At 52.0% G+C, this 8,200-nt stretch overlaps 1 protein-coding gene across 1 annotated transcript in view; it reads left to right on the top strand.

Annotated features, from left to right (window-relative positions):
• Window positions 1–7,882: 7,882 nt before the first annotated feature.
• The window catches only part of LOC137378522 (double-strand-break repair protein rad21 homolog), an 84,836-nt gene continuing 84,518 nt past the window's right edge, over window positions 7,883–8,200 (top strand). The window contains exon 1 of the mRNA XM_068048868.1: window positions 7,883–7,926. The gene's annotated coding sequence lies outside the window, so the exon portion shown is untranslated. The remainder of the gene's footprint in view (window positions 7,927–8,200) is intronic.

The following is an 8,200-nucleotide window of genomic DNA, read 5'->3' as shown; positions in this document are numbered from 1 at the left end:
GTATTAACCTATTCCAAACAAGTTTTGATTACAGGTGTAGTGTAGGCGTTGCCATCAAGTATTTCGGCTTGGCAAGAAAACTATGGGATCTTGTTCTTTTACATTCTCTGCCAGCAGCAATAAAGTGTGACTATGTAAGAATGAAGTCAGCAATATTCAATTAACTGGAACAAAACTGTGGATATACCTGTACCATTATCTATAAACAGGACTTCTTCCACTTGAACTACTGCCAGACATTGAACTGCACACTGCTACATGCATGCATTTACTTTCTGAATGTTACAGGGCTGTTACATAGAATTTACAGCACAGAAAAAGGCTACTCAGCCCAAATGTTCCATGCTGGTGTTTATGCTCCACACGAGCCTCCTCCCACCCCTCTTCATCTAACTCTATCAGTATAACCTTCTATACCTTTCTCCCTCATTTGTTTATCTAGCTTTCCCTTAAATGCATCTGTACTATTCACCTCAACCACTCCCTGTGGTAGCGAGTTCCACATTCTCACCACTCTCTGCATAAAGTTTCTCCTGAATTGCCTATTGGATTTATTGGTGACTGTTTTATGTTTATGGCCCCTAGTTTGGACTTCCCTACAAGCAGAACCATTTTCTCCATTCAATTCAAATACCCACATACCGTTGAGAAGTTTATATCTGCCCAATACTTTCTTAGTTGGAATATTATAAAGAATGGGTGAACAGAAAAGTATCTATCCAAAACAAACACAGTCCTGTCATCATAAAAAATGTTTTTACTGTCATATTCCAACTTCATCTTAATTCATTCATAGTGCTTTATGGAAAAATCAACAACATTCCAACAGTCAGGTTTTCGGCTAACCAATGAAATTTGGATCAAAATCCTGGAACTCTCTACTTAAGAACAATGTGTGAGAACCTTCACTACACAGACTCCAGTGTTTCTAGAACAGCCTGGTGAAGCTACAACACATAATTAACTGAATGCCAAACAGCAGATGCAGCATGCGATAGACAGAGCTCAGTGATCCCACAACCAATGGAACAGATCTAAGCTCTGCGGTCCTTCCACATCTAGTCATGAATGGTGGTGGACAATTAAACAACTGACAGGAGGAGGAGGAGGCTCCACAAACATCCCCATTCTCAACGATGGGGGAGTCCAGCACATCAGTGCAAAAGACAAGGCTGAAGCATTTGCATCCATCTACAGCCAGAAGTACTGAGTGGATGATCCATCTCGGCCTCCTCCTGAGGTCCCCAGCATCACAGCTGCCAGTCCTCAGCCAATCAGAATCACTCCATGTGATATCAAGGAACAACTGAAGGCATTGAATGCTGCAAAGGCTATGGGCCCTGACAACATTCCGGTAATAGTACTGACGAACTGTGCTCCTGAACTTGCCATGCCCCTAGCCAAGCTGTTCCAGTACATCTACAAAACTGGCATCTACCCGACTTTGTGGAAAATTGCCCAGGTATGTCCTGTCCACAAAAGCAGAACACATCCAACCCTGCCAATAACCTCCCTATCAGTCAACTCTTGATCATCAGCAAAGTGATGGAAGGGGTTATCAACAGCGCTATCAAGTAGCACTTGCTCAGCAATAACCTGCTCACTGATGCTCAGTTTGGGTTCCACTAGGGCCACTCAGCACCTGACCTCATTACAGCCTTGGTCCAAACATGGACAAAAGAGCTGAATTCAAGAGGTGAGGTGAGAGTGACAGCCCTTGACATCAAGGCAGCATTTGACTGAGTATGGCATCAAGGAGCCCTGGCAAAACTGGAGTCAATGGGAATCAGGGGGTAAACTCTTCACTGGTTAGAGCCATACCTAGCACAAAGGTTGTGGTTGTTGGAGGTCAATCATCTCAGTCCCAGGACATCACTGCAGAAGTTCCTCAGGGTAGTGTCCTAGGCTCAACCATCTTCAGCTGCTTCATTAATGCCTTCCCTCCATCAAGTGGGGATGTTCGCTGATGATTGCACAATGTTCAGCCCCATTCGTGACTCCTCAGATACTGAAACAGCCCATATCCAGATGCAATAAGACCTGGACAACATCCAGACTTGAGCTGATAAGTGGCAAGCATTCACACCACGGAAGTGACAGGAAATGACCATCTCAAACAAGAGAGAATCTAACAATCTCCCCTGACATTCAACAGCATTACCCTCACTGAATCCCCCACTATCAACAGACGGGTTATCATTGACCAGAAACTGAACTGGACCAGCCACATAAATGCTGTGTCTACAAGAGCAGGTCAGAGGCTGGGAATTCTGTGGCAAGTAATTCACTTTCTGTCTCCCCAATGCCTGTCCACCATCTACAAGGCACAAGTCAGGAGTGTGATGGAATACTCTTCACTTGCCTGGATGGGTGCAGCTCCAACAACACTCAAGAAGCTCGACACCATCCAGGACAAAGCAGCCCGCTTAATTGGCACCCCATCCACCACCTTCGACATTCACTCCCTCCACCACCGACACACAGTGGCAGCAGGTGTCTACAAGGTGTCCTGCAGCAACTCACCAAGGCTCCTTTGACAGCATCTTCCAAACTCGTGACCTCTACCACCTAGAAGAACAAGGGCAGCGGATGCATGCGAGCACCACCACATGCAGGTTCCACTCCAAGCCACACACCATCCTGTCTTGGAACTATATCGCCGTTCCTTCATTGTCGCTGGGTCAAAATCCTGAAACTCCCTTCCTAACAGCACTGTTGGTATATCTACGCCCCAAGGACTGCAGCGGTTCAAGAAGGCAGCTCACCATCACCTTCTCAAGGGCAATTAGAGATGGGCAATAAATGCTGGCCTAGCCAGCGATGCCCATATCCCATATGAACGAATATAAAAATAGAAGGCGGTTCACCACCACATTCTCAAGAGCAACAAATAAAATAAATAAAGCTCAGGCGGTATCAGAGAGGATAAGGAATTGTCAGGAGAGATCAGAGAGGATAACAAATTCTCAGGATGTGACTGAGAATATGGAATGCCCAGGATGTAACAGACAGGATACAGAACGCTCAGTAGTTAACAGAGAGGATAATGAATGCTCAGGATTTATCAGAGGAAAAAGGAACGCTCAGGATGTATCAGACAGTATAAGGGTCACTTAGGATGTATGAGAGAGGATAATGAGCACTCAGGATGTATCCGAAAGGGTAAAGAATGCTCATGATGTGTCAGAGAGAGTTAGGAATGCTCAGGATGTGTCAGAGAGTATAACGAACAGTCAGGATATATCAGAGAAGATAAGGAATGCTCAGGATGTTTCTGAGCATAAGGAATAAGAAAAAAAAAGAAAAAAAAAGAAAAAAAGGGCAGCACAGTGGTGCAGTGGTTAGCACCGCAGCCTCACAGCTCCAGTGACCCGAGTTCAATTCTGGGTACTGCCTGTGTGGAGTTTGCAAGTTCTCCCTGTGTCTGCGTGGGTTTTCTCCTGGTGCTCCGGTTTCCTCCCACATGCCAAAGACTTGCAGGTTGATAGGTAAATTGGCCATTATAAATTGCCCCTAGTATAGGTAGGTGGCAGGGAAATGTGGGGATGTGGTAGGAATATGGAATTAGTGTAGGATTAGTATAAATGGATGGTTGATGGTCGGCACAGACTCGGTGGGCCGAAGGGCCTGTTTCAGTGCTGTATCTCTAAATAAAAATAAAATAAAAATAAAAAAGCAATGGGCAATAAATTCTGGTCTTGCTAGCAATGCCCACATCCCATGAATGGATTAAAAAAATTGTATCCTAGTGTATTTTTTCTCTAAACTTCCTCATTTCTGTGTATCTCTCTGTACAAGCTGTAAATTAATCTATCCTCTTTGTGGGAATGCAGACCTATTATGTGCAATTTTCATAAGTTAAATGTAAGGACATTTCAAAATTGTTCTAAAATATAATTCAGATATGCAAAGATCTGTGAATTATAACAGAGAAAGGTATTTTACTGTCCCAAACCATGCATCAATCCATGCTGAACATTAAAGTGTTCCTGGGACAAAGCACACGTTCTACTCCTAGTCCCTGTGGCCGCCTTGGGATGGATTTTCGGCCCCACCAGAGCCGGGATCAGAGGCGGGTGTGAGCTAGCTCCCCCCCCCCCCCCCCTCCCCGGCCGGTGGGCCCTTCCTGTCTACCTGGGTGCAGAAGAAGCCACAGGCCACTCGGCAATAATATTTTCTGTTAAAGAGTGAGCACGAGGCATTTACACACATGTTCTGAGGGGATTTCCGGTCATCACTTCCACACATACAAGCTTGAACTCACATGAAACTAGGTAATGTGTCTGGATAATTACCAATATTGTCCTTCGACTGAGAACGGTCTACATTGTATTATGTTTGGCTGGCTGTATCAGCGGTGGGTGTAGTTAGCATATGACCACCTGACAGGTACAGAATTACGCAAACAATCTGTATTTGTGATACATAAATGTGGACTTTTTCAGAAATATATCTTAAGAAAGGTGAGGTGAAAACACCAAACCCAAGAAGATATTCAGGATTATAAGTTTACCTATGTATCAATTTCACCATTGATATTCAGAGAAGTGTTTGCATCAAAGCAGCAGACACAAAAGATTTGCCTGTTTTATAAAATAACAAATATTTTAATAGACGAGAGGTCAAAAGTAGAGCAGTTATCTCACATATTTTTATTGTCTTTTAAATGCTTTGCTCTTAGAATATGGGTGATGTTGGCAAAGCTATATCCATTATCTGTCCCTAGTTGCCCTGAGAAGGTGGGTGATGGGTCTTCTTCTCGAACCTCTGCATTTCTTGTGGTATTTCTGCAATGCTATAAGGTAGGGAATTCCAGAATCTGACACAGTGCGATGAAGGACTGGGCATATATGTCCCAGTCAAGGCAAACATACAGGTGATTGCATGGTATAGATGGAAGGGAAGGGGAGAGGAAGGGAGGTGGGTTTGGGGTGGTTGAGCTTGGGATGGGGAGGGGGCTGGGTTTGAGGTGGGGTTGAGGCTGGGCTTGGGATAGGGTGGTAGCTGGGTTTGGGATGGAGTGGGGGGGGGGTGGGGTGGGGGCTGGGTTTGGGGTGGGGTGGGGACTGGGTTTGGGATGGGGGTGGGGTAAGGGCTAGGTTTGGGATGGGGGTGGGGGCTGGGTTTGGGATGGGGGTGGGGTGGGGACTGGGTTTGGGATGGGGATGGGATGGGGGTGGGGTGGGGGCTAGTTTTGGGATGGGGGCTAGATTTGGAGTTGGGTGGGGGCTGGGGTTGGGATGGGATGGGGTGGGGGCTGGGGTTGGGATGGGATGGGGGCTGGGCTTGGGATGGGATGGGGGGTAGGTTTTGGGTGGGGAGGGGGTGGGTTTGGGTTGGGTTTGGGGTGGAGTGGGGCTGGGTTTGGGGTGGAGTGGGGCTGGGTTGGGATGGAGTTGGGGGTTGGGTTTGGGGTGGATTTGGGGGCTGGGTTTAGGTTGGGTTTGGGTTGGAGTGGGGGGTGGGTTTGGGTTGGGGGCTGGGTTTGGGGTGGGGTGAGTGGGGGAGATAGTTTGGGGTGGAGTGAGGGGTTGGTTTGGGGTGGAGTGGGGTGGGGGAGAGGGTTTGGGGTGGAGTGGGGGGCTGGGTTTGGAGTGGGTTTGAGGTGGAGTGGGGGGCACAATTTGGGTTGGGTTTGGGGTGAAATGGGGTGGGGGAGAGGGTTTGAGGTGGAGTTGGGGGTGGAGTGAGGGGCTCAATTTGGGTTGGGTTTGGGGTGGAGTGGGGGAAAGGGTTTGGGGTGGTGGGGGGCTGAGATTGGGGTGGAGTGGGGTAGGGGAAAGGGTTTGGGGTGGAGTGGGGGGCTGGGTTTGGGTTGGAGTGGGGTGGGGGAGAGGGTTTGGGGTGGAGTGGGGGGCTGGGTTTGGGGTGGAGTGGGGGAGAGGGTTTGGGGTGGAGTGGGGAGAGTGTTTGGGGTGGAGTGGGGCTGTGTTTGGGGTGGAGTGGGGTGGAGGAGAGGGTTTGGGTGGAGTGGGATGGAGGAGAGGGTTTGGGGTGGAGTGGGGGAGAGGGTTTGGGGTGGAGTGGGGAGAGTGTTTGGGGTGGAGTGGGGCTGTGTTTGGGGTGGAGTGGGGTGGAGGAGAGGGTTTGGGTGGAGTGGGATGGAGGAGAGGGTTTGGGGTGGAGTTGGGGGCTGGGTTTGGGGTGGAGTGGGTGGGGGAGGGTTTGGGGTGGAGTGGGGTGCTGGGTTTGGGGTGGAGTGGGGTGGGGGAGAGGATTTGGGGTGGAGTGGGGGGCTGGGTTTGGGGTGGAGTGGGGGAGAGGGTTTGGGGTGGAGTGGGGGGCTGGGTTTGGGGTGGAGTGGGGGAAAGGGTTTGGGGTGGTGGGGGGCTGAGTTTGGGGTGGAGTGGGGTAGGGGAAAGGGTTTGGGGTGGAGTGGGGGGCTGGGTTTGGGTTGGAGTGGGGTGGGGGAGAGGGTTTGGGGTGGAGTGGGGGGCTGGGTTTGGGGTGGAGTGGGGGAGAGGGTTTGGGGTGGAGTGGGGAGAGTGTTTGGGGTGGAGTGGGGCTGTGTTTGGGGTGGAGTGGGGTGGAGGAGAGGGTTTGGGTGGAGTGGGATGGAGGAGAGGGTTTGGGGTGGAGTGGGGGAGAGGGTTTGGGGTGGAGTGGGGAGAGTGTTTGGGGTGGAGTGGGGCTGTGTTTGGGGTGGAGTGGGGTGGAGGAGAGGGTTTGGGTGGAGTGGGATGGAGGAGAGGGTTTGGGGTGGAGTTGGGGGCTGGGTTTGGGGTGGAGTGGGTGGGGGAGGGTTTGGGGTGGAGTGGGGTGCTGGGTTTGGGGTGGAGTGGGGTGGGGGAGAGGATTTGGGGTGGAGTGGGGGGCTGGGTTTGGGGTGGAGTGGGGGAGAGGGTTTGGGGTGGAGTGGGGGGCTGGGTTTGGGGTGGAGTGGGGGGCTGGGTTTGGGGTGGAGTAGGGGGCTGGCTTTGGGGTGAATGGGGGGCTGGGTTTGGGGTGGAGTGGGGAGCTGGGTTTGGGGTGGAGTGGGGGCTGGGTTTGGGTTGGGGTGGAGTGGGGGACTGGTTTTGGGTTGGGTTTGGGGCGGGGGGCTGGGTTTGGGTTGGGTTTGGGGTGAGTGGGGGGCTGAGTTTGAGGTGGAGAGGGGGGCTGGGTTTGGGTTGGAGTGGGGGCTGGGTTTGGTACGGGGTGGAGTGGGGGCTGGGTTGGGTTTGGGGTGGAGTGGGGTGGTAGGAGAGGGATTGGGGTGGAGTGGGTTAGGGGAGAGAGTTTGGGGTGGAGTGGGAGGTTGGGTTTGGGGGGAATGGGGTGGGGGAGAGGTTTTGGGGTGGTGTTGGGGGCTGGGTTTGGGGTGGGGGAGAGGATTTGGGGTGGGGTGGGTGGGGGAGAAGGCTTGGGGTGGAGTGAGGGGCTGGGTTTGGGTTGGAGTGGGGTAGGGGAAAGGGTTTGGGGTGGAGTGGGGGGCTGGGTTTGGGGTGGAGTGGGGTGGGGGAGAGGGTTTGGGGTGGAGTGGGGTGGGGAGAGGGTTTGGGGTGGAGTGGGGTGGGGAGAGGGTTTGGGGTGGAGTAGGGGGCTGGCTTTGGGTTGGCTATGGGGTGAGTGGGGAGCTGGGTTTGGTGTGGGGTGGAGTGGGGTGGTAGGAGAGGGATTGGGGTGGAGTGGGGTAGGGGAGAGAGTTTGGGGTGGAGTGGGAGGTTGGGTTTGGCGGGAATGGGGTGGAGTTGGGGTGGAGAGAGGTGAGGACAGGGTTTGAGTGGCTGCCTCGCGCCCGCTAAGCACGCTCTGGTCAACCGCCAGCCCGCGTGCCCTCCCATTCCAACCGTCACTGGGCCGCCACGTGCTGCCGCCTTCAGTCTCGCGGGATCAGAATGCGGCCTTGTTTTGGCGCGCAGCTCGAGGCGAATAGTCCGGGTGGAGTAGCCGCACTGGCCGGGGAGAGGAGAGGCATAACCACACCGCTCCCGAGCAACAGCCGGCGTGAGTAATCTCTAATGAGGGAATCACACCATTATTGCTGGCCTTTTTATTCAGATGAAAAGAAGCCAAGCGTACTTCTGTTCCTCCAATAAAAGCGCCAAGGTGTCAATGATGGCAGCCATTGCATTTGATCAGTGCAACCGGGCGGAAATGCTACGAGTCTGAACACTTTGAGTGGTCTGGCACCTTTCCCAGGACAGTTACACGGGTCGGTGTCGCTCACTCCGGCTGCAGCATTCGTGACCGATGTAATCAACCATAATTGATCCAAATT

The sequence above is a fragment of the Heterodontus francisci genome, chromosome 16 (assembly GCF_036365525.1).
Source record: "Heterodontus francisci isolate sHetFra1 chromosome 16, sHetFra1.hap1, whole genome shotgun sequence".
Classification (NCBI taxonomy): domain Eukaryota; kingdom Metazoa; phylum Chordata; class Chondrichthyes; order Heterodontiformes; family Heterodontidae; genus Heterodontus; species Heterodontus francisci.
Note: the sequence above shows the minus strand (reverse complement) of the source record. Positions and strands in the feature narration are given on the sequence as shown.